Below are 24,732 nucleotides of genomic sequence, written 5' to 3'. Positions count from 1 at the left end.
AAGCTGGACAAGTGGTAGAAGTGTCAGTGGAGGAGCATTTTGGGAATAGTGACCATAACTCTGTAAGATTTAAGGTAGTTATGGAAAAGGACAAAGACGGACCAGAAATAAAGGTACTGAATTGGGGGAAGGCCATGTTCAATCTGATAAAACAGGATCTGGCTAAAGTGGACTGGGAGCAGCTAGAGGTAGGAAAGTCTACATCAGACCAGTGGGAGTCATTCAAAGAGGAAATAGTGAGGGTTCAGAGCCAACATGTACCTGTTAAGGTGAAGGGTAGGACCAACAAGTTCAGGGAACCCTGGATGTCAAGGGATATAAAGTACTGGATCAGGAAGAAAAAGGAGGCTTATGGCAAATTCGGAGCTCTGAAAACAGCAGCAGCACTGGAGAAGTATAGAAAGTGTAGGGGGGTACTTTAAAAAGTAATTAGGAGAACGAAGAGGGGACATGAAAAACATTGGCAGGCAAGAGAAAGGAAAATCATAAGACATTTTATAAGTATGTTAAGGGCAAGAGGATAACCAGGGAAAGAGTAGGGTCCATTAGGGAACAAAGTGGCAATCTTTGTGTGGAGCCGGCGGACATAGGTAAGGTTTTAAATGATTATTTTTCATCTGTGTTCACTATGGAGAAGGACGATGTAGGTGTAGAGATCAGGGCGGGGGATTGTGATATACTTGAACATATTAGTATTGAAAGGGAGGAAGTATTAGATGTTTTAGCGGGCTTAAAAGTAGATAAATCTCCAGGCCCAGATGAGATGTATCCCAGGTTGTTATGTGAGGCAGGGAGGAGATAGCAGGGGCTCTGACACAAATTTTCAGATCCTCTCTGGCCACAGGAGAGGTACCAGAGGACTGGAGGACAGCAAATATGGTACCATTATTCAAGAAGGGTAGCAAGGATAAACCAGGTAATTATAGTCTGGTGCATCTAACATCAGTGGTTGGGAAACTTTTGAAAAAATTCTGAGGGACAGGATTGATCTCCACTTGGAGAGGCAGGGATTAATCAGGGATTGTCAGCATGGCTTTGTCAGGGGGAGATCATGTCTAACTAACTTGATTGAATTTTTTGAGGAGTTGACTAGATGTGTAGTTAAGGGTAAAGCAGTTCATGTAGTCTACATGGACTTCAGTAAGGTCCCGCATGGGAGATTGCTTAAGACGTTAAGAGCCCACGGGATCCAGGGCAATTTGGCAAATTGGATCCAAAATTGGCTTAGTGGCAGGAAACAGAGGGTAATGGTCGAGTGTTGTTTTTGCGAGTGGAAGCCTGTGACCAGTGGTGTACCATAGGGATTGGTGCTGGGACCCTTGCTGTTTGTAGTGTACATTAATGATTTAGACGTGAATATAGGAGGTATGATAAGTAAGTTCACAGAGGACACGAAAATTGGTGGTCTCGTAAATCATGAAGAGGAAAGCCTTAGATTGCAGGACAAAATAGATGGGCTGGTAAGATGGGCGGAGCAGTGGCAAATGGAATTTAATCCTGAAAAGTGTGAGGTGATGCATTTTGGGAGGACTAACAAGGCAAGGGAATATACAATGGATGGTAGGACCCAAGGAAGTACTGAAGGTCAGAGGGACCTTGTTGTACTTGTCCATAGATCACTGAAGGCAGCAGGTAGATAAGGTGGTTAGGAAGGCATATGGGATACTTGTCTTTATTAGCCGAGGCATAGATTATAAGAGCAGGGAGGTTATGATGGAGCTGTATAAAACGCTAGTTAGGCCACAGCTGGAGTACTGTGTATAGCTCTGGGCACCACACTATAGGAAGGATGTGATTGCACTGGAGAGGGTGCAGAGGAGATTCACCAGGATGTTGCCTGGGTTGGAGCATTTCAGCTATGAAGAGAGACTGATAAGGCGAGGGTTGTTTTCCTTGGAGCAGAGAAGGCTGAGGGGGGACATGATTGAGGTATACAAAATTATGAGTGGCATTGATAGGTTAGATCGGAAGAAACTTTCTCCCTTAGTGGAGGAGTCAATAACCAGGGGGCATAGATTTAAGGTAAGGGCAAGGAGGTTTAGAAGGGATTTGAGGAAAAATAATTTCACCCAGAGGGTGGTTGGAATCTGGAACACACTGCCTGAAGGGGTGGTAGAGGCAGGAACTCTCACAACATTTAAGAAGTATTTAGATGAGCACTTGAAACGTCATAGCATACAAGGCTACAGCCCAAGTGCTGGAAAATGGGATTAGAATAGTTAGGTGCTTGATGGCCGGCACAGACACGGTGGGCCGAAGGGCCTGTTTCTGTGCTGTATAACTCTATGACTCTATAACTCTATGGCTTCTGGAAGATCAAGGGGAACATGGATCCACATTCCTCATGTGGACTCAAGATGGATGAAGCTCTGCTCTCAGAATGCCAATTATTAAAATTACTGGCTACTTCAGGAGATGGTTCCCCCCCAGCCAGGGAGAGCTCAAGAAGAGAGTAAGTAGCTGGCCATCCGACATGATAGGGAGAAGAGATTGATAAAAACTAGGTAGATTCATTCGCACTGGTCTGCCAAACATGAGTTCCACCAGTGATGGGATGGTTGCACTTCGAGATGTTGCCCAAAGGTGTAGCATTGCAAGTTGCCACTCATGTTTGGTCTATCTGCACTTCAGAATTAAAGATTTCATTGTACAAATTATTCTTTCATCCATGCTGTTAGATCTGGGGTAGTGCAGAGATGAGGTAATGTGATCAATTCCCCACTTCTCATGTATGTTCCTGAATGGTTTTCCAGCAAATTGAGGCCTGTTATCTGAGATTATCTCCTGAATGCCCCAAATAAACTGAAAATAGCACTTTGTGTGTATACTACAGTTGTGCTTGATGTATCGTGCAATTGACGGATGATAGAATACTTGGGAAAATAGTCAGTGACAACTGAAAAATCATCCCCGTGAACGTGGAAGAAGTCAGAAGCAATCTTGGTCAAGCATGAGTAGAAATTTGTGTGGTAAAAGCGGTTCCTTGCTTTGGCATATTTTCCTGACATGCCTTGCACTCTGAACTGTGACTTCAATGTCATCGTTCATACTTGGCTAATAAACTGTCTCTCCCGCTAGCCTCCTCGTATGATCTATGCCCATGCGTGATTGATGAAATTGCCGTAGTATGTCATATCACAATGATTCCAGTATGATGACGTGCTTGCCCTTGATGATGACTCCCCAGGATATGCTCATCCCAATAAATCCAACACTGTCTCACGTGCTTGTAGATGTCCTGAATGGAGTCTGGCCATCTTTTGATAGTTTTCCAGAGTTCCTGAAGCATTGAATCTTTTGCTGTCTCCACCTGTAGTTGCTAACACTTCCGTTTTGCGAAATTCATCAAGTCAATGTGTAGAACATTTTCAAGTTTAATGTCAAGCAGGTTGACCTGTAGATGGTCACATCTGCGGTTTTCTCTGGATTGGGTAGTCTGCTGAGCGTATCGGATGTAACCATCAAGTTACCAGGTTTATACCTAACCTTGCAGTCGTAACCCTGTATCTTTACTAGCAGACGTTGCAGCTTTGGCGGTGCGCTAGTCAATGGTTTCCCCAAATCATCTGGAGTGGTTTTTGGTCGGTTTCTACCACAGATCTCTTCCCAAAGAGGTGGGTGTGGAAACGCATAATTCCAAAGACCAAGGCTAATGTCTCCATCTCGATGTTTGAGTAATTGGACTGTGCCACAGATAGGGTTTTTGAAGCGAATACAATGGGTTTACCCTTCTGCATTATGCATGCTCATAAGCCTTTTGGGATGCATCCACTTCTAGAGTGGTCTCTTCATTGGGATCGTAGAATTACAATAATGTTTCTGACAATGACTTCTTTAGTGCCTCAGAGATGTTGGTGGGCTTCGTGCCACAGGAAAGGCACCCCCTTTTTCAACAGTTCCTGTAGAGGTGTTGTTTTTTATGCAAAATTAGGAATGTAAGGAATTAAAAAGTTGAAAAGACCTTAACATTGTCGAAGATCCTTCCTATCTTGGGGTGTTGGGATCGCATGGATATCCTTCAGTTTGCACGGGTCAGTACAGATACCAGCATTTAAATAAATCAACCCAAAGAAATTGATTTGCTGCACATTAATGTCGCATTTGTGGCCATTGAACATCAGCCCTTTTTTGCGTGCCGCTTGCATTAGCAGATGTAAATTCCGATCATGCTCCTGATTTTTCTTTCCAGGATAGTTATGTCATCTGTAATGCATATGCATCCTGGTACGGTACAGAGTATCCAATCCTTATGCACTTGAAAAAGATCTTGGCTAATGGATAGCCCAAAAGGAAGCTATTGGAAGCAATAACAACCAAATAGGGTATGAAACGTAGTCAGCTCCTGGGACTTCTCTGCCAGATGCACTGACCAATGCCCATTTTTAAGTCAAGGTTTGAAAAGAACTTTGCTCCTATGAATTTCAGATTGAGCTCTTCTAAAGTAGGGATTCTATGTGGACAATGCTTTAGCACTTTGTTCAAATGTCTCTGATCCAGGCAGACTCGAAGGGACCTGTCCTTTACCACACATCTGACTGAGCTGCACCAATCCTTATGCTCTCGTACCTTCCGAATGATCCCATCCATTTACACTTTGTCTAACTCAACAGTCAACTTGGTCTGCAAGTGGATGCTGCACTTACATGCTGGATCAATTGATGGTATGGCATCCTCTCTCAAGTGTAACATTGCATCTCCCTGAAAACTGCCAATCCTATCAAAACATTCGGGATACTGCAATGTCAGGTTTCAGGCCAAAGTGATGAGTGAATCTTCTGATGCTGATCTGCCTTCCGGTACCTGGCTGATTCGTGTATAGTTACCAATGTGACATCTCAACATGCCAGCAGCCTTGCAATCGCTGCTCCTTTGGTTTCTAGTGCATAGAACATCTGTGATGACCAGGATGACTGGTTGTATTTACACTCTGGCACGATGGATCCTAAACATGGAATTGCCAACCCATTATATGTTGATAGCTTCACGGCAGTGGGCGTCACAATGGTCTTCCACTTCTGTGGGTACATTGCTTGCAGAAATCTCAGAGGCAGTATGATGGCAATTGTCGCTGTGTCTATTTTTGCCAATATGAATGTTTACCGACTTTCTGAGGACAGATGATCTGAATCATGACAAATACATCTGATGGTGCAATGGCATCTATGTGTTCTGCGACATGGACGGTGTGGAATATATGCTCAGCGAACTTTGCAGCATCTTGATCATCATCAACATTTTCTGTTTTGTCCACCACCTCATCTATGATTAGCCTATGGGGATCTGGTCGGGTCTTCGTTGCTGCTCGAAGGTATTGCCTGCTGATGGCCTGCTCAAGCCTTTGCACAACTTCTCGCTACTTCGGCCTTTGTTCTTCTGCATTGCTGCTGTCGGTGACCCTTTGCGCCACATGCCTTGCAGAAATCATGAAATGATGGGCAACTCTTCGGCACATGTAGAAGTCCACACCTTCCACATGTCTTCCCAGTTTGGCTAATCTGGTCAATGTGTCGACAGTTGGGGTAGCAAACAAGACCTGCAAGCTTTGTCAGCCTGCAATGATCACTTTATACTTTCGTCTGTCTTTGAGTAGCTCATCAATACTGCAGCCTTTGGGTTTGTCCAGCAAATTGGCTATGGTGGATTGGTAAACTTTGTTCAAAAGTATGACAGTAAACAGGCAATGGCTAACACTTAAAGAACTAATGCATAGTTTACAACAAAAATACATTCGTTTAATGTACAAACACCCAGCCAGGAAAGTGTCCCAACTGTGGTTAACAAAAGAAATCAGGATTGTATTAGATCAAAGGAAGAGGCGTATAAAGTTGCCACAAAAGGTAAGCCTGAGGATTGGGAGCATTTTAGAATTCTTCAAACGAGGACCAAGAAAAAGATTAAGAAAGGGAAAATAGAATATGAGAGTAAACTAGCAAGAAACATAAAAAAGGACTGTAAAATCTTCTATGGTATGTAAAAAGGAAAAGATTAGCAAAAACAAATAAGGGTCCATGACAAGCAGAGTCAGGAGAATTTATAATGGGGAATAAGGCAGAGAAACTAAACAAATACTTTGTGCCTCCCAGAAATAATGGAAAATCAAGGGACTAGTGTAAACAAGGACTGCAAAATATTATTAGTTTTTAAAAAAAGCATAAGAGAAATTAATGGGACTTAAAGTAGATAAATCCCCTGGACTTGATGATCTACGTCCTAAAGTGTTGAAGGAGGTGGCTGTAGAGATAATAGATGCATTGGTGGGCATCTTTCAAAATTCTATAGACTCTGGAATGGTTCCTGCAGATTGGATGGTGGCAATTGTAACCACACTATTTAAGAAAGGAGGGAAAGAGAAAACAGGGCACTACAGACCTGTTAGTCCTACATCGGTCGTAGGGAAAATGCTAGAATCTATAATAAAGGATGTGATAACAGGACACTTAGAAATAACGGTATGATTGGGCAGAGTCAACATGGATTTATGAAAGGGAAACCATGTTTAACAAACCTGTTGGAGTTTTTTGAGGATGTAACTAGCAGAATAGATGAGGGGGGACCAGTGGATGTGGTATATTTAGATTTTCAGAAAGCTTTTGATAAGGTCCACACAAGAGGTTAGTAAACAAAATTAGAGCACATGGGATTGGGGGGAATATACTGGCATGGATTGAGAACTGGTTAATGGACAGAAAACAGAGATTAGGAATAAAAGGGTAATTTTCAGATTTTCAGGCTGTGACTAGTGGGGTACCACAAGGATCAGTGCTTGAGCCCCAGCTATTCAAAATCTATATCAATAATTTGGATGTGGGGATTAAATGTAATATTTCCAAGTTTGCAGATGACAGACAAACAGGTGGAAGTGTGAGTTGTGAGGAGGATGCAAAAAGGCTTCAGGGGGATTTGGAGAGGTTAAGCGAGCGGCAAAACTTTGGAAGATGGAATACAATGTGGAGAAATGTGAGGTTATCCACTTTGGTAGGGAAAACAGAAATACAGAGTATTTCTGAAATGGTGAGATGAGAGGCTAGGAAGTGTTGAACTTCAAAGGGACTTGGGTGTCCTTGTTCATGAGTCACTGAAAGCTAACACGCAGGCACAGCAAGCAATTAAGAAGGAAAACGGTACGCTGGCCTTTATTACAAAAGCATTTGAGTATAGGAGTAAAGATGTCTTACTGCAGTTATATAGAGCCTTGGTGAGACCACATCTGGAGTATTGTGTGCAGTTTTAGTCTCCTTGCCTAAGAAAAGATATACTTGCCATAGAGGAATGCAACAAAAGTTAATGAAACTAATTCCTGAAATGGAAGGATTGTCCCTTGAAGAAAGATTAAACAGATTGGGCCTTTATTCTCTGGAGTTTAGAAGAATGAGAGGTGATCTTATTCAAACGTATAAAATTCTTAAAGGCCTTGACAGGGTAGATGCAGGAAAGATGTTTCCCCCGGCTGGGGAGTCTATAACCAGGGAACACCATCTCAGAATAAGGGGCAGGCCATTTAGGACTGAGATGAGGAGGAATTTCTTCACTCAGAGAGTGGCGAACCATTGGCATTCTCTTCCTCAGAGGGTTATGGAGGCTGAGTCGTTGAGTATGTTCAAAACTGAGATCAATAGATTTCTACATATTAAAAACATCAAGTGATATGGGGATAGTGCAGAAAAATGTTGTTGAAGTCGAAGATGAGCCATGATCTCATTGAATGATGGAGCGGGATCGAAGGATTGAATGGCCTACTCCTGCTCCTCCTTCTTATATTCTAATGTTCTTATGTACAGTGTTGTTGACACCGTCAAAAGGACCAGGGATCCACCTTCAGTGATCAAAATGCCTTGAGAGGAGCCCCCATTGCTGTCAGCCTGCCCTTTGTCAGCCCTTTTAGGCCCACATGCACTCGCATGGCTCATCTCGCCCACTCATCACTCAATAGATCTCATGGATGAGGCCATGCACTGGAGGTCTGTGCATACCCCCTGCATCCTCTCAGTGCTATGCATCATATGTCTCTCCTTGAGGACACCATGCGCTCACATGCCAGAGAAAGGGCACCAATCATGGCATGACTTCTCCATCATTTGCTCATGGGACTGCACTGCCTCTGGAAACTCCAACAGATGGTCACACATTTGATGCTGCTGATGCAGCAACTGCCACTTTGCTGATGACACATGAGGTTCGCCATCTACATGAAATTGAGTATCACTGGGCCTCTCCTCATTCCTCCGAGGGGAAGTGGCTGCAGCTGTCACGGTTCCGTTAGCTCCTCCTGCATGTCTATGCAGGGCTTACCAGATTGTGTCACCCATTCTACATGCACAACAAAGCTCACCATTATGAGTGTATCTGTGCTGGTAGAGGGTGCAATGGAATAAAGTGATGCAGTGTCTTGACATGGTGGTGCATCCTCTGAGCTTTCCATTGAAGCAGGAGCCCTCATCTGCTGCTGTACCTGCTGGAGAGACATGATTTAAGTGAAACAACTGCACCTTCAGCCACCCCTGGTACCTCACCTTGATCAGGATCTTTCTACCTGCGTAGGTGCCACAGCCCACACATCGCCTAGGGAATGATGGATGCATCCATTGTTTAACTCACTGTCCATTGCTTCTACACCTGCCTCACCCTCAGCAACAGGCTGCCCTGCCATGATCCATCTCATCTCTATAGCCTCCTCCTCCATCGGTGTCACCACGGCGATGAAAGACATTCCACCTCCCGTTCATTGATGCTCACTGACATTATAAGCGCCCTTCTCCTGCAAGCACAGACCAATGTAGTGTCACTCCTGTCTCTTGGCCCATCTATGTTGATCACTCCGAGGCACTGTAAATATGCAGCACTGTGCCACTGGGATGGCATGGTGATATGGCCATTCAGCCAGTTCAGTGCAATATTCACCCAAAACTCACGATGGGGTTCAGATGAGCATAAAATGGGTGCCTCAATGTGGACTTTTGTGCCGAGTGTTGCCCCATGCATGGGTCAACCATCTGGCCTCATAATTTATGTGCACCTTTTAATTCATGCTGGGCTTCCAGTTTGCAACTCTAAACGTCATTCACCTTTCCATACTGCACCAGGTTATTAAATCTCTTCCTGCACTAGACCCTTCGGCTCCTCACTATATCTGCTACTTCCAGCCATGCCCTCTTGGTTAGGCTTGCTGGCCTCTTCCACCTGTCTGCTAGAAACAGGGCATTTCTCCTTTCTCTTACTACCTGCAGGAGCACCTCCCAGGAGGTGTCACTGAATCGTGGAGCAACCCTTCCTCATGCTGGAGCCATTCATGCACTGCCTCCATTGCTGTAGACCCCCTTCCTTTTTGCCTGTGTCTGAAACCTGCATGAATGCTGCACAAGTGCCTTTAAAAATGGTGTCCTGGCTCGAGTGTCCCCGATTTTAATCACTCCACCAATAGTGGCTGTGCCTTCAGCTGCCTAGGCACTAAACTTTGTTGCTAAACCTCTCTGCCTCCTTTAATACACTCCTTAAAACCTACCTCTGACCAGGTTTTGGTCATCTGGCCTAATATCTCCTTTTGTAGCTCAGTGTCATACATTGTTTTATAATGCACCTGAAAAGCGCCTTAGGATGTTTTATTCTGTTAAAGGTGCTATATAAATATAAGTAGTTATTGTTACCATGATAAAACATGGTACCTTCTGACTCAGCAGGAGCGATTCACCAGTTTTGAAAGAACCCACCAAATCCAATAACACCACAATCCAGTAGCCACTTTGTATGAAACACAACTAATCACAAATGAACATGCATGAAGAGAGAAAAAAAGATCTGGTATTTCTGACTATTCTGTTTCTCAAAGGTAGCCTGGAGGAGTTGTTGACAGTCAAATTAAATTAAAATCAATCAAATCTACATTAATGACTTAGAGGAAGGGATAGAGTGTAGTGTATCCAAATTTGATGACGATACAAAAATAGGTGGGAAGGCATGTAGTGATGAGGACACAAAGAAACTGCAAAGGGATTTGGATGGGTTAAGTGAGTGGGCAAAAACTTGGCAGATGGTGTTCAATGTGAGAAAGTGTGAGGTCATCCACTTTGGTAGGAAAAATAAAAATGCAGATTTTTATGTAGATGGAGAAAGACTACAAAATACTGCAGTACAGAGGGATCTGGGTGTTCTTGTGCATGAAACACAAAAGGTTAGCATGCAGGTGCAGCAAGTAATTAGGAAGGCAAATGGAATTTTGGCCTTTATTGCTAGGGGGTTAGAGTTTAAAAATAGGGAAGTCCTGTTACAACTGTACAGGGTGTTGGTGAGGCCACATCTGGAGTACTGCATTCAGTTTTAGTCCCTGTATTTAAAGAAGGATATACTAGCATTGGAGACAGTTCAGAAAAGGCTCACTAGGCTGATTCCTGGGATGAAGGGATTGTCTTATCAAGAACTGCTAAACAGGTTAGGCCTTTATTCATTGGAGTTTAGAAGAATGAGCGGTGATCTTATAGAAACATATAAGATTTTAAGGGGGCTCGACAGGGTAAATGTTGAGAAGATGTTTCCACTAGTGGGGGAATCTCGAACTAGGGGACATAGTTACAGAATAAGGGGGCACACATTTAAAACTGAGATGTGAAGGAATTTCTTCTCTCAGAGGGTGGTGAATCTCTGGAATTCTCTGCCTCAGAGAGTTGTGGAGGCTAGGTCATTAAATGTATTTAAGGAAGAGGTAGATAGATTTTTGAAATCTCAGGGAGTCAAGGATTATGCAGAGCAGGCCCGAAAGAGGAGTTGAGGCCTGGGACAGATCAGCCATGATCTTATTGAATGGCGGGGCAGGCTTGAGGGGCTGAATGGCCTACTTCTGCTCCTATTTCTTATGTTCTTAAATAGCTGTTATTCTAGAGGAGCTTTGAACAACAGCAAGAATTAGCCTGCAATTGACTTCTGGACAGACTTGCATCACTTTCCCACAGGAAGTCTCTGAGCAGTTACCTTAAAGAGATGGATTGGGTTAACAGCTAAACAATATAACTGTAGGCTAGATCCCAGATTAATCTGTGAGAAATAGCACAGATCAGCTAGTTCTCATAAAATGGTACATTTGTGATATTTGTAAATTGACAACTTGTAACCTAAACCTAGAATTACTGCTATGTAATATTCTTATGTGAGTGAACATTTGCATCGGTTTCTCTGCCTATTTTAATGGAGGTATTAGCAGGTTTACTTTAGATCGATTACTGATTGCAGGAAGCAGGGGAGTCAGTGTTTATGCATAGATAAGCTATGCTTAGGTAGTTCAAAAACACCTGCAGATATCTTCTCAGCATCTTAATATATTATACACTATAGCAGAGAGAATCATTCTTCAATGCCATTTTTTTATATGTATGTTATTAATTCTTGGAATGTGGGTGTCACTGGCAAGTCCGGCATTTATTGCCTATCCCTAATTGTCCAGGTTTGAAACAACTGAGTAGCTTGCTAGGCCATTTCAGAGGTCAGTTAAGAGTCAACCATCTGTAGATGAATAATAAACGTGCAAAGATGGAGGGGTTGACAGGCTGTCACCAAGAGACCTTCAATTGCAGTCAAAATAATCCATAAATCAAAAATGGGAGGCAACCTACATTGTTGCTGCTTTTCGTATTTCGCAAATCATTTTTAACACTCAGGCACTCTGCACATCATAAATTTAACAGGCATTAAAGCTTCATAGTATTGAATAACTTGGTAAGTCACATTTGTAACAAGGAATTTGTTAATGATATCATTGTAATGCTGATTCCACTTATGTGTCCCTGAGAAATTGCCAGATGCATGATCAGAGGATGTTCAGCCAGCAATCAATTCACCAGGCACTCTCCACCAAAGATGACACTGTAATATGGTCGGCAGAAGGTGACGGCTACCACAAAATGGTTTGCATTCTCATAAAACTTGTGAATACAGGCAGAAGAAAATTGCGTTTTTTAATAAAGCTGTCATGGTAAGCTTTTCCAAAGGGACCAGTTGTTCGGTACACAGCCTAGTATACATGTCACAACATATTACAACCTGTTTCACATTTATTGCTGGGCCCTCTGTTTTTTGATTAATTTAAGAGGCTTTAAGTGGAGAGTCACCGAAGGACGTAATGTTGCGTCACACATGACCTGTGGGCATAGACCGATAGATTAAGGTGTGTGTAGGTGTATTCCTGTATTAGTTGTGTGAATACATGTTCCAGTTTATGTTACAATAAAGACCCATGTATTCTTTGTATATTTGTATTCCTGTGAATCCTATTCTAGTTCACGCACTAAAGGAACAAATAATATTACATTTGAAGACCGGACCACATTGCAGAGTTTAAAAAAGTTGAAATGTTAAACAGAAGATTGCTTTATTTCAGCAAGCCTCTGAAAAAACCTGTGCCTGGTAGAACCATAGATAAATTACACACGACATGTCCGCGCTGGCCGAAAAAACTAATGACCCAATCTAATCCCACCTTCCAGCACGTGGTTCATAGCTTTGCAGGTAACAGCACTTCAGGTGCATATCCAGGTACCTTTTAAAAGAATTGAGGGTTTCTGCCTCCACCACCATTTCTGGCAGTGAATTCCAGATACCCACCACCCTCTGGGTAAAAAAGTTTTTCTTCATGGCCCCTCTAATCTTTCTACCAATCACCTTAAATCTGTGCACCCTGGTAATTGACCTTTCTGCTAGGAGAAACAGGTCCATTCTGTCTACTCTATCTAGGCCCCTCATAATTTTGTACACATCAATTAAATCACCCCTCAGCACCCTCTGTTCTAAGGAAAACACCCCTAACCAATCCAATCTTTCTTCTTAGCTGCAACTTTCAAGCCTTGGCAACATTCTTGTAAATCTCCTCTGTACTCTCTCCAGAGCAATTATGTCCTTCCTGTAATGTGGTGACCAGAACTGCGCAATACTCCAGCTGTGGCCTAACCAGCATTTTATACAGTTCCAGCATTACATCCCTGCTTTTGTGTTCTATACCTCGGCCAATAAAGGAAAGCATTCCATATGACTTCTTCCCCACTCTATCTACTTGTCCTGCCACCTTCAGGGTCCTGTGAACATGTACTCCAAGGTCTCTCATTTCTTCTACCCCTCTCAATATCCTCCCATTTATTGTGTATTCCCTCGCTTTATTTGCCCTCCCCACACTTCTCTGGATTGAATTCCATTTGCCACTTTTCCGTCCACTCAACCAAACCATTGACATCATTCTGGAGTCTACAGCTATCCTCTTTACTATCAACTACACGGCCAACTTTTGTGTCATCAGCAAATTTCCCAATCATGCCTCCCACATTTAAATCCAAATCATTAATATATACCACAAACAGCAAGGGACCCAACACTGAGCCCTGTGGAATGTCACTGGAAACAGCTTTCCATTCACAAAAACATCCGTCGACTAATACCCTTTGTTTCCTGTCACTGAGCCAATTGTGGATCCAACCTGCCACATTCCCCTGTATCCCATGGGCTTTCATTTTACTGACCAGTCTGCCATGCAGGACCTTGGCAAATGCCTTACTAAAATCCATGTAGACCATATCTACTGCACTACCATCATCAATCCTCCTTATTACTTCCACAAAAAACTCAATTAAGTTAGTAAGACATGATCTTCCCCTAACAAATCCATGCTGACTATCCCTAATTAATCCGTGCCTTTCTAGGTGACAGTTTATCCTGTCCCTCAGAATTGTTTCTAATAATTTACCCACCACCGAAGTCAGACTGACTGGCCTATAATTATTTGGCCTATCCCTCGCACCCTTTTTAAACAATGGTATAACGTTAACAGGCCTCCAATCATTTGGTACCTCACCTGTATCTAGTGAGACTTTGAAGATAATCCTCAGCACATCCGCTATTTCCTCCCTGGCTTCCTTTAACAACCTGGGATGCAATCCATCTGGCCCTGGCAATTTATTCACTTTCAAAGATGTCAGACCCTCTGGTACTTCCTCTCTCATTATGCTTATAGTATCCAATATTTCACACTCCTCTATCTACAATGTCTGCATCAACCCTCTCCTTTGTGAAGTCAGAGAAAAAAATCTCATTAAGAACCCTGGCCACATCTTCTGCATCCACACATAAGTTCTCTTGTAAATCTCTGATAGGCCCTACCCTTTCCTTGGTTATTCTCTTTCTCTTAATGTACTGATAAAACATCTTTGGGTTTTCCTTGATTTTACCTGCCAATAATTTTTAATGACCTCTCTTTGCTTTTCTAATTTCCTTTGTTACTTCAGCCCAGCACTTTCTATACTCCTCTAGGCTTTCTAAAGTATTAAGTTTTTTGTGATCGTCATAAGCTTTTTCTGCTTTAACTTACCCTGTAAGCTTCTAGATAACCAAGGGGCTGTAGATTTGGCAGTACCACCTTTTATCTTTGTGGTAAAAAGAAAACCTGTGAAAAAGCTTATATTTGTAGAGAAGCAAGATCATTAAGAAAATGGCATTTAAATATCCAATTATGGATTGGAAGGCATCGGACATAGTGCCTGAGTTCAAACTGTTTTGCCAATGGGTGGAACTATTTTTCCTGGTTCAAGAAGTGAGCAAACCAGAGAAACAAGCTGTAAAAATCAAGATCACACAGGGCAACGAGGGCATGCAACAGATCAACACGTTAGGATTGTCGGCGAGGATCAAAGGACCCTCGCAAGCTATGGATATTCCTGGAAGATCAATTCATGGTAAAGAGCAATTTGCATAGGCTTGAGCTTATGACCTACCAGCAAAGGCAGGATGAATCCAGTGACCAGTTTGTTGCAAGGTGCTGAGACAAAGCTCAAGAATGCGACTTCACAGACATTAAATTGTCGGAATGGATTATGGAACTAGTCATCTTGTCTACGCCAATAGATGCCTTTCAAAAAAGATCTGCTAGAAAAGAAGAAAGGGCACAGCATAGATGCATTACTTAATGTTGGAAGGAAATTTGAAGCCATCATGGCTGGGCACCAACAGTTACAAGTGTTGAGGGCAGCTACAACAATTGGTATGGTAACTAAGGCTCAGACATCTGCTAAGTCTTGTGGCAAATATGGCCTGGATCACCCAATTTGCAGTTGTTTGTCATACCAGGACCAGTGCAAAGCTTGCGGCATGTGAGGGCATTGGGCAAGGCAATGCAGAAGGCCAAGTTCAGATACTGCACACAAGGGTAGCAGATCGCATGCAGAGAAAACGTCTGCAAGACAGGATGGCAAACACAATAAAAAGGTATTCCAACACGCAACAAAAGCCCAAGCAGGTGCATCAGGTCAGCAGGGAGACAGATTGCCAAAAGAATATGGATGAAGAATGCACTCATGCAAACAGCAAGCAAGCATTCCACAAAGTTAATTTGGATCAGCACGTCAATGCTATTATGCAATCTGAGGAATTTGCCATGATTGGGATTATATATCTGCAGCAGAGTGGCAAGCATTATCTCAGAGTGAAAATCAGCACAAGAGCAAGTGCAAATACACAGAGGCCAGAGGGACTGCCAGTGATTTGTGATGCTGCCAGTCATCATCTTTCTAAATTTTCAACAGTAATAGATGTACTGTTTTTCAAACAAGGGAAAATTAAGGCTTTGTATGACAGGCAAGCAGGACCAGAATTGGCTCAATTGCGAGTAGGACAGAAGGTCAGAGTCCTCATTCATGCGTCGGGAACTTGGTATCCTGCAGAGGTTGCTAGGATATGCGACCAACCCAAATTGTGCGAGGTCAAGACACCCAATGGCACGATTCTCAGATGGAACCGAAGTCAATTCAGAAAGCTGTATGAAAATACAATGTTTGATAACCCTGTGGCATCACGGGCAATTTCAAAGACAAAGTCTGAAGGTGAATGCACAGAGGCTAAGAGCACAGAGGAAGCACATGTTAACCAAAGTTTTGAGTTACCACAGTCTCAGAGGAGTTGTAAAGATGAGGACAGCTCTGAGAAGAGGTTTATGATAACAAGATTGGGACAAATAAGCAAACCTCCTCTACATTTTAGAGAGTGTTAAACTTGCTTTCTTGTAAATGATGTTTTGTTTTATTCCTGTACAATTAGTCTGAACCGCAACATCATTTTATATTGTATATATGTTTTCTGATTAATGAGATATGATTTTTACCTTTGGAAGAAAAGTGGATGTTGTGGGATCACTCTAAGAGTCTTTAAGTGGAGAGTCATCAAAGGAAGTGATGTCGTGTCACACATGAACAAAGAGCTGTGGACATGGACCGATAGAGTAAGGTGTGTATAGGTGTGCTCCTGTATTAGTTGTGTGTATACATATGTCCCAGTTTAAATTACAATAAAGATCCACATATTCTTCATACATTATTTGTATTCCTGTGAATCTTATAATAGCTCAAACACTAACGGAAAAAATAATATTACACTCTGTCCTTTGGAAGAAGCATCAGTGCAATGGCATTCGGCAGTTGTATTATACTCTTGGTGCTAAACTATTCATCAGTCCCATATTCCATGCATTTTGTAGAGAGAGCACATTGGCCAACAGTGTACAAATACTTATGATAGACTTGGAAGAAGGTGAAGGCAAAATATTTGAGCATGCTGGTAATCTTGATCATAAATGAAACAAGTGGGAAACATGTTGTTTTAAAGTACTAAATATTAGTTGTGAACAAAATTATCCACCAAACATTAACTGAAAAGTACAGTCCTACAATAAACACTGGTTGAAAAATACAAAGTCTGGAAAAAAATATATTGACACCTCTTTTTTTCCTGTCTTTTTAAATTGAGGGTCCTTAACCAGCTTTCCTGTAAAGTTTCATGATAATGAGGAAAGTCCTATTCAGCAAATGTGAACAGAAATTTTGAGCTCCCAGTGTGAAGTGCACACCTATGAGGGTGCTACTGATACTGCCAAGCAGGCAGCTTCCCCTATGTTCTAGATTTGCTGTGATATTGATGCAGCATTCAAAAACTGACTTTTTAGAGGAATTTGATAAGATTTTGGGAAATAAAGTGCATTCTGATAGAGACCCTACACATAGGATGTTTTTACTATTCATTATCAGAAGACTGATTATGTGTGATGCAGCTGGTGAAAAATAGAGCATTGCACAATTGTACGCCACAAACCATACTTGAAGATGGATATCTTGTAGAGGTGACTCAGCTAAAGTTAGGGAAATGGTTCCCAGAAAGCGTTACCACATCAACACCCACAGAAACAATAAAAGTTAATAATGCTGCTTAGGCTGAGGTCATGTGGATAAGGAATATTTAAAAATTTTATGGTACACATAACGTAAGCATAAATTACAATGTTATACTGACTGAACCCTTTGCTCATCTGTGCCAAAGTATCGTAGCCTTAAATTTCAGGAAATGATGAATCATGATGTAATACTGATAGATTCTACATTGGCCAGAAAAGTAGTGGTCATGTCCTGGGGTTAGCAGATGGTAGTGTCACTGTACTCCCACTTTTTATAGTGAAACATAGAATGACTGCAGGTGGATGAAGAAGCAAAATTTAAGATGGGTGGAGTGGGGGTGGAATAGCAGGGTACCAAATTAATTATCCTTACAGTATTTCCTTTCAAAATTGTATAAAATATAAAAAGGGAATTTAACTTTGAATAGTCCTTTCAAAAGTAAAGCAGTTAGAAACATTCATTTTTTTTTCTTTCTTCAGACACTACTAATCAGTAGAGGCAGGATAAACTAATTTGGCGCAAACTACAAAAGCAAAATATTGCGGATGCAGGAACACTGAAATAAAAACAGAACATGCTGGAAATACTCAGCAGGCCTGGCAGCATCTGTGGAGAGAGATACAGGGTTAATGTTTCAGGTCTGTGACCTTCCATCAGAACTGGGAAAGATTAGAAATGTAATAGGTTTTGAGGAAGTGAAGGAAGTAAGGTGGGAAAAAGAACAAAACGGAAGGTCTATGATAGGGTGGAGGCCCAAAGGGATGGTAATGGGACAAGTAAAGATGCAAAAGATGTATCTAGAGGAGATGTAAATGGCAGGATAGTGGATAACTGCCATTTGAAAGCAAAGAAAAGGAAATGAGAGAAACAAAAGAAAAAGAAAGAAAAGAAAAAAGAAACAAAATAGAAATGGGGTCATGATCTAAAATTGTGTTGAACTCAATGTTGAGTCCAGAAAGCTGCAAAGTGCCCAGTCGAAAGTTTAGGTGCTGCCCCTCAAGCTTGCATTGAGCTTCATTGAAACATTGCAGGAGGCCAAGGACAGGAAGATCAGAGTGGGAGCAGGTGGAGAATTAAAATGACAGGCAACAGAAAGCTCAAGGTCATGCTTGCAGACTGAACGGAAGTATTCCGCAAAGCAGTCACCCAGTCTGCGCTTGGTCTCCCTAGTGTACAGAAGATCACATTGTAGCAATGAATAGAGTATACTAAATTGAAGAAAATACAAGTAAATTTCTGTTTCACAATGAAGGAGTGCTTGGAGTCTTGGACAGTGAGAAGCAAGGAGGTTAGAGGGGAGGTGTTGCATCTCCTATGCTTAGATGACAAGATGCCGTGTGAAAGGGACAGGATGTTGGTGTTTACTGAAGAGTAGACCAGGGTAAAGGAGAGGGAATGGTCCCTTCAGAATGCTGAAAAGCGAGGGGAGGTGAAGATGTGTTTGGTGGTCGCATCATGCTGGACATGGTGTAAATGGCGAAGGATGATCAGTTATATATGGAAGCTGGTGGGGTGGAAGTTGAGGACAAGAGGATCCCTATCGTGTTTCTGGGAGGGAGGAAAAGGCATGAGAGCAGAAGTGCGTGAAATAGAATGGACATGGTCGAGGGCCCTGCCAGCTATGGTGGTGGGGCGGGGGAAATTATAAGTAAGGGAAAAGGAAGACATATCAGAAGCACTACTATGGAAGGTTGCATCATTAGAACAGATTCAACGGAAATGGAGACACTGGGAGAATGGAATAGAATCCTTAGAGGAAGTGGGATGTGAGAAAGTGTAGTCAAGGTAGCTGAGGGAGTCAATGGTCTTACAGTGAATATGGTTGATAGCCTAACCCTAGTAATGGAGACAGTGAAGTCCAGGTAGGGAGGAGTTAAAGATAGACCACATGAAGGAAAGAGTGGGGTAGAAATTGGAAGCAACATTGTTGAAATTTTCCAGTTGAGAGCGAAAGCAGGAAATGGTACCAATACAGTCATCAATGTACTGGACAAAGAGGTGAGGGAGGGGGCTTGATTAGGACTGGAACAAAGATTATTCCACATATCCCACAAAAATGCAGGGATAGCTAGGACCCATGCATAGCAACACCTTTTATCTGGAGGAAGTGTGTAGTTGAAGGAGAAGTTGTTCAATGTGAAAAAAAGTGCAGCAAGGTGGAGGAGGGTAGTGGATGGGGACTGGTTGGGCCTCTGCTCAAGAAAGAAGCGGAGAGCCCTCAGACTGTCCTGGTGGGGGATGGAGGTGTAGTGGGATTGGACATCCATAGTGAAAAGAAGATGGTTGGGGCCAGGAAACTAGAGAGCATTGGAAGAATCACAGATGTAGCTGGGAAGAGACTGGACGAGAGGAAAAAATAGTCAAAATACGAAGAAATCAGTTCAGTGGAAAAGGAACAGACTTAAACAATGTGTCTACCAGGCAGTTCTGTTTGCGGATCATTGGAATGAGGTAGAAACAGGCTGTTCAGAGTTGGAAGACAATGAGGTTTGCAGCCGTGGAGGGACGATCTCCAGAGGAGTTGAGGTCAGTGACAGTCCTGGAAACAATGGGTTGATTTTCAGTGGTGGGGTCATGGTGCCGGGAAGGTAGGATGAAGTGTCAGAGGGATTGTGTTTGGTAGCGGTCGGAATGCCAGGCATCAACAGAACCATAAAATAAAAGCAAAATACTGCGAATGCTGGAAATCTGAAATAAAAACAAGAAATGCTGGAAATACTCAGCAGGTCTGGCAGCATCTGTGGAGAGCGAAGCAGAGTTAACGTTTCAGGTCAGTGACCCTTCTTCAGAACTGGCAAAGGTTAGAAATGTAAAAGGTTTTAAGCAAATAAAGCGGGGGTGGTGGGGGGGGGGGGTGCAAGAGATAACAAAAGAGAAGGTGTAGATGGACAAGGTCACAGAGAATAACTGACCAGAAGGTCATGGAGTAAAGGCAAACAATATGTTAATGGTGTGTTGAAAGACAAAGCATTAGTACAGATAGGGTGCTAATGGACTGAAAACTGAACAGCCACAAGCACAATCATGAAAAAAAGTGGGTTGGCAAACTGAACAAACTAAGATAAAATAAAATGAAATAAACACAAAAAAAGAAAAAAAGAAAAAAGAAAAAATAACTAAAAATAAAATTAAAATGGGGGGCCTGTCATGCTCTGAAATTATTGAGCTCAATTTTCAGTCTGGCAGGCTGTAGTGTGCCTAATGGGCTAATCTCCAGAGGCTGCTGGAGGCCTGGAGGCAGGCACCCAGTGGCAGGCTGGGGGCCAGTCAGACCTACAGGCCATCCTGTCTGCCTAGGAGCAGGTGCAGCCAAAGGCACTCGATAGAGGAATTCTCCCCTCCTGCTGACAGTCATAGCCTGGCTTCTGAATCATATTTCTATTTAAAGTTTCAAAAATGTTGGTCAAGAACATAAGAACATAAGAAATAGGAGCAGGAGTAGGCCATTCAGCCCCTCAAGGCTGTCCCGCCATGCAATTAGATCATGGCTGATCTGTCCCAGGCCTCAACTCCTCTTTCGGGCCTGCTCTGCAGAATCCTTGACTCCCTGAGATTTCAAAATTCTATCTGCCTCCTCTTTAAATACATTTAGTGACCTAGCCTTCACAAGTCTCTGAGGTAGACAATTCCAGAGATTCACCACCCTCTAAGAGAAGAAATTCCTTCGCATTTCAGTTTTAAATGTGTGCCCCCTTATTCTGGAACTATGTTCCCTAGTTCGAGATTCCCCCACCAGTGGAAACATATTCTCAACTTCTACCCTGTCGAGCCCCCTTAAAATCTTATATGTTTCAATCAGGTCGCCCCTCATTCTTCTAAACTCCAATGAATAAAGGCCTAACCTGTTTAGTCGTTCTTGATAAGACAACCCCTTCGTCCCAGGAATCAGCTGAGTGAACATTTTCTGAACGGCCTCCAATGCTAGTAGATCCTTCCTTAAATACGGCGACCAAAATTGTATGCAGTACTCCAGGTGTTGCCTCACCAACACCCTGTACAGTTCTAACAAGACTTTAATATTTTTAAACTTGAACACCCTAGCAATAAAGGCCAAAATTCTATTTGCCTTCCTAATTTCTTGCTGCACCTGCATGCTAACTTTTTGTTCAAGGATACCCAGCTCCCTCTGTACTGCAGTATTTTGTAGTCTTTCTTTATCTAAATAATAATCTGCCTTTTTATTCTTCCTACCAAAGTGGATGACCTCACACTTTCCCACATTGAACTCCATCTGCCAAGTTTTTGCCCAATCACTTAACCTATCGATATCTCTTTGCAGATTCTTTGTGTCCTCATCACAACATGCCTTCCCACCTATTTTTGTATCATTAGCAAATTTGGATGCCATATACTCTGTCCCTTCCTCCAAGTCATTGATATAGATAGTAAATAGTTGAGGCCCCAGGACTGATCCTTATGGCACCCCACTAGTTACGGCTTTTCAACCTGAAGAAAACCCATTGATCCCGACTCTTTGCCTTCTGTGTGTTAGCCAATCTTCAATCCATGCCAACACATTACCCCAAGTACCCTGAGCTCTTATTTTGTGCAATAAGCTTTTATGTGGCACCTTATTGAACGCCTTCTGAATATCCAAATACACTACATCTACTGCTTCCCCTTTATCCACTCTGCTTGTTATATCCTCAAAGAACTCTTAACAAATTTGTCAAACATGATTTCCCTGTCATAAAACCATGCTGACTCTGATTGCATTATGTTTTTCTAAATGTCCTCCTATTTCTTCTTTAATAATGGACTCTAGCATTTTCCCAATGACGGATGTTAAGCTAATTGTTCTATAGAGTTAGAGTCTTAGTTATACAGCACAGAAACTGGCCCTTCAGCCCATCATGTCTGTGCTGGCCATACAGCACCCAACTATTCTAATCCCATATTCCTGCACTTGGCCCATAGCCTTGTATGCTATGGCGTTTCAAGTGGTCATCTAAATACTTCTTAAATGTTGTAAGGGTTCCTGCCTCCACCACCTCTTCAGGCAGTGCGTTCCAGATTCCAACCACCCTTTGGGTGAAAAGATGTTTCCTCAAATCTCCCCTAAACCTCCTGCCCCTTACCTTAAATCTGTGCCCCCTGGTTCTTGACCCCCACTGCTAAGGGGAAAGGTTTCCTCTTATCTAACCTATCAATGCCCTTCATAATCTTGTACACCTCAATCATGTCCCCCCTCAGCCTGCTCTGCTCCAAGGAAAACAACCCTAGCCTTTGCAATCTCTCTTCATAGCTAAAATGCTCCTGCCCAGGCAACATCCTGGTGAATTTCCTCTGCACCCTCTCCAGTGCAATCACATCCTTCCTATAGTGTGGTGACCAGAACTGTACACAGTACACCAGCTGTGGCCTAACTAGCATTTTATATAGCTCCATCAAAACCTCCCTGCTCTTATATTCTATGTCTCGGCTAATAAAGGCAAGTATTCCATATGCCTTCCTAACCACCTTATCTACCTGTTCTGCTGCCTTCGGTGATCTATGGACAAGTACATCAAGGTCCCTCTGACTTTCAGTACTTCCTAGGGTCCTACCATCCATTGTGTATTCCCTTGCCTTGTTAGTCCTCCCAAAATGCATTACCTCACACTTTTCAGGATTAAATTCCATTTGCCACTGCTCCGCTCATCTTACCAGCCCATCTATATCTCCCTGTAATCTAAAGATTTCCTCCTCACTATTTACAACACCACCAATTTTCGTGACATCTGCGAACTTACTGATCATACCTCCTATATTCACGTCTAAATCATTAATGTACACTACAAACAGCAAGGGTCCCAGCACCGATCCCTGTGGTACACCACTGGTCACAAGCTTCCAATCGCAAAAACAGCCCTCAACCATTACCCTCTGCCTCCTGCCACTAAGCCAATTTTGGATCCAATTTGCCAAATTGCCCTGGATCCCATGGGCTCTTCCCTTCTTAACCAATCTCCCATGCAGGACCTTATCAAAAGTCTTACTGAAATCCATGTATACTACATCGACTGCTTTACCCTCATCGACACATCTAGTCACCTCCTCGAAAAATTCAATCAAGTTAGTTAGACACGATCTCCCCCTGATAAAGCCATGCTGACTATCCCTGATTAATCCCTACCTCTCCAAGTGGAGATTAATCCTGTCCCTCAGAACTTTTTCCAATATTTTCCCTACCACTGATGTTAGACTCACCGGCCTGTAATTACCTGGTTTATCCATGCTACCCTTCTTGAATAATGGTATCACATTCGCTGTCTTCCCATCCTCTGGTACTTCTCCTGTGGCCAGAGAGGATTTGAAAATTTGTGTCAAAACCCCTGCTATCTCCTCCCTTGCCTCACATAACAGCCTGGGATACATCTCATTTGGGCCTGAGGATTTATCCACTTTTAAGCCTGCAAAACAGCTAATATTTCCTCCCTTTCAATGCTAATATGTTCAAGTATATCACAATCCCCCTCCCTGATCTCTACACCTACATCATCCTTCTCCATACTGAACACAGATGAAAAGTAATCATTTAAAACCTCACCTATGTCCTCCGGCTCCACACACAGATTGCCACTTTGGACCCTAATGGGCCCGACTGTTGCGCTGGTTATCCTCTTGCCCTTAATATACTTATAAAACGACTTAGGATTTTCCTTTATCTTGCCTGCGAGTGTTTTTTCATGTCCCCACTTCACTCTCCTAATTACTTTTTTAAGTACCCCCATACACTTTCTATATTCCTCTAGAGCCTCCGCTGTTTTCAGCACTTGGGATCTGCCGTATGCCTCCTTTTTTTTCCTGATCCAATGCTCTATATCCCTCGACATCCAGGGTTCCCTGGTCCTGTTAGTCCTACCCTTCACCTTAATGGGTACATGTTGGCTCTGAACCCTCACTATTTCCTCTTTGAATGACTCCCACTGGTCTGATGTAGACTTTCCTACAAGTAGCTGCTCCCAGTCTACTTTGGCCAGATCCTGTTTTATCATATTGAAATCGGCCTTCCCCCAATTCAGTACTTTTATTTCTGGTCCATCTTTGTCCTTTTCCATAACTACCTTAAATCTTACAGAGTTATGGTCACTATCCCCGAAATACGCCCCCACTGACACTTCTACCACTTGTCTGGCTTCATTCCCTAGGATTAGGACTAGTACTGCCCCTTCCCTTGTAGGACTTTCTACATACTGGCTCTAAAAGCTCTCCTGTGTGCATTTTAAGAATTCCGCCCCTTTTAAGTCTTTTGCACTAAGATTATCCTGGTTAATATTGGGGAAGTTGAAATCCCCGACTATTATTACCCTATTATTTTCACACCTCTCTGAGATTTGCCTGCATATTTGCTCCTCTATCTCTTCCTGACTGTTTGGAGGCCTGTAGTAGACACCCAGCCAAGTGATTGCCCCATTTTTGTTTTTAAGTTCTACCCAAATGGCCTCATTTGAGGAACCTTCTAAGATGTCATCCTTCCTTACTGCAGTAATTGACTCCTTGATCAACAGTGCATTGCCACCTCCTCTTTTATCCCCTCCCCTGTTGCGCCTGAAGATTCTATACCTTG

Source organism: Heterodontus francisci, chromosome 2 (assembly GCF_036365525.1).
Source record: "Heterodontus francisci isolate sHetFra1 chromosome 2, sHetFra1.hap1, whole genome shotgun sequence".
NCBI lineage: Eukaryota > Metazoa > Chordata > Chondrichthyes > Heterodontiformes > Heterodontidae > Heterodontus > Heterodontus francisci.
This window is presented reverse-complemented; position numbering follows the sequence as displayed.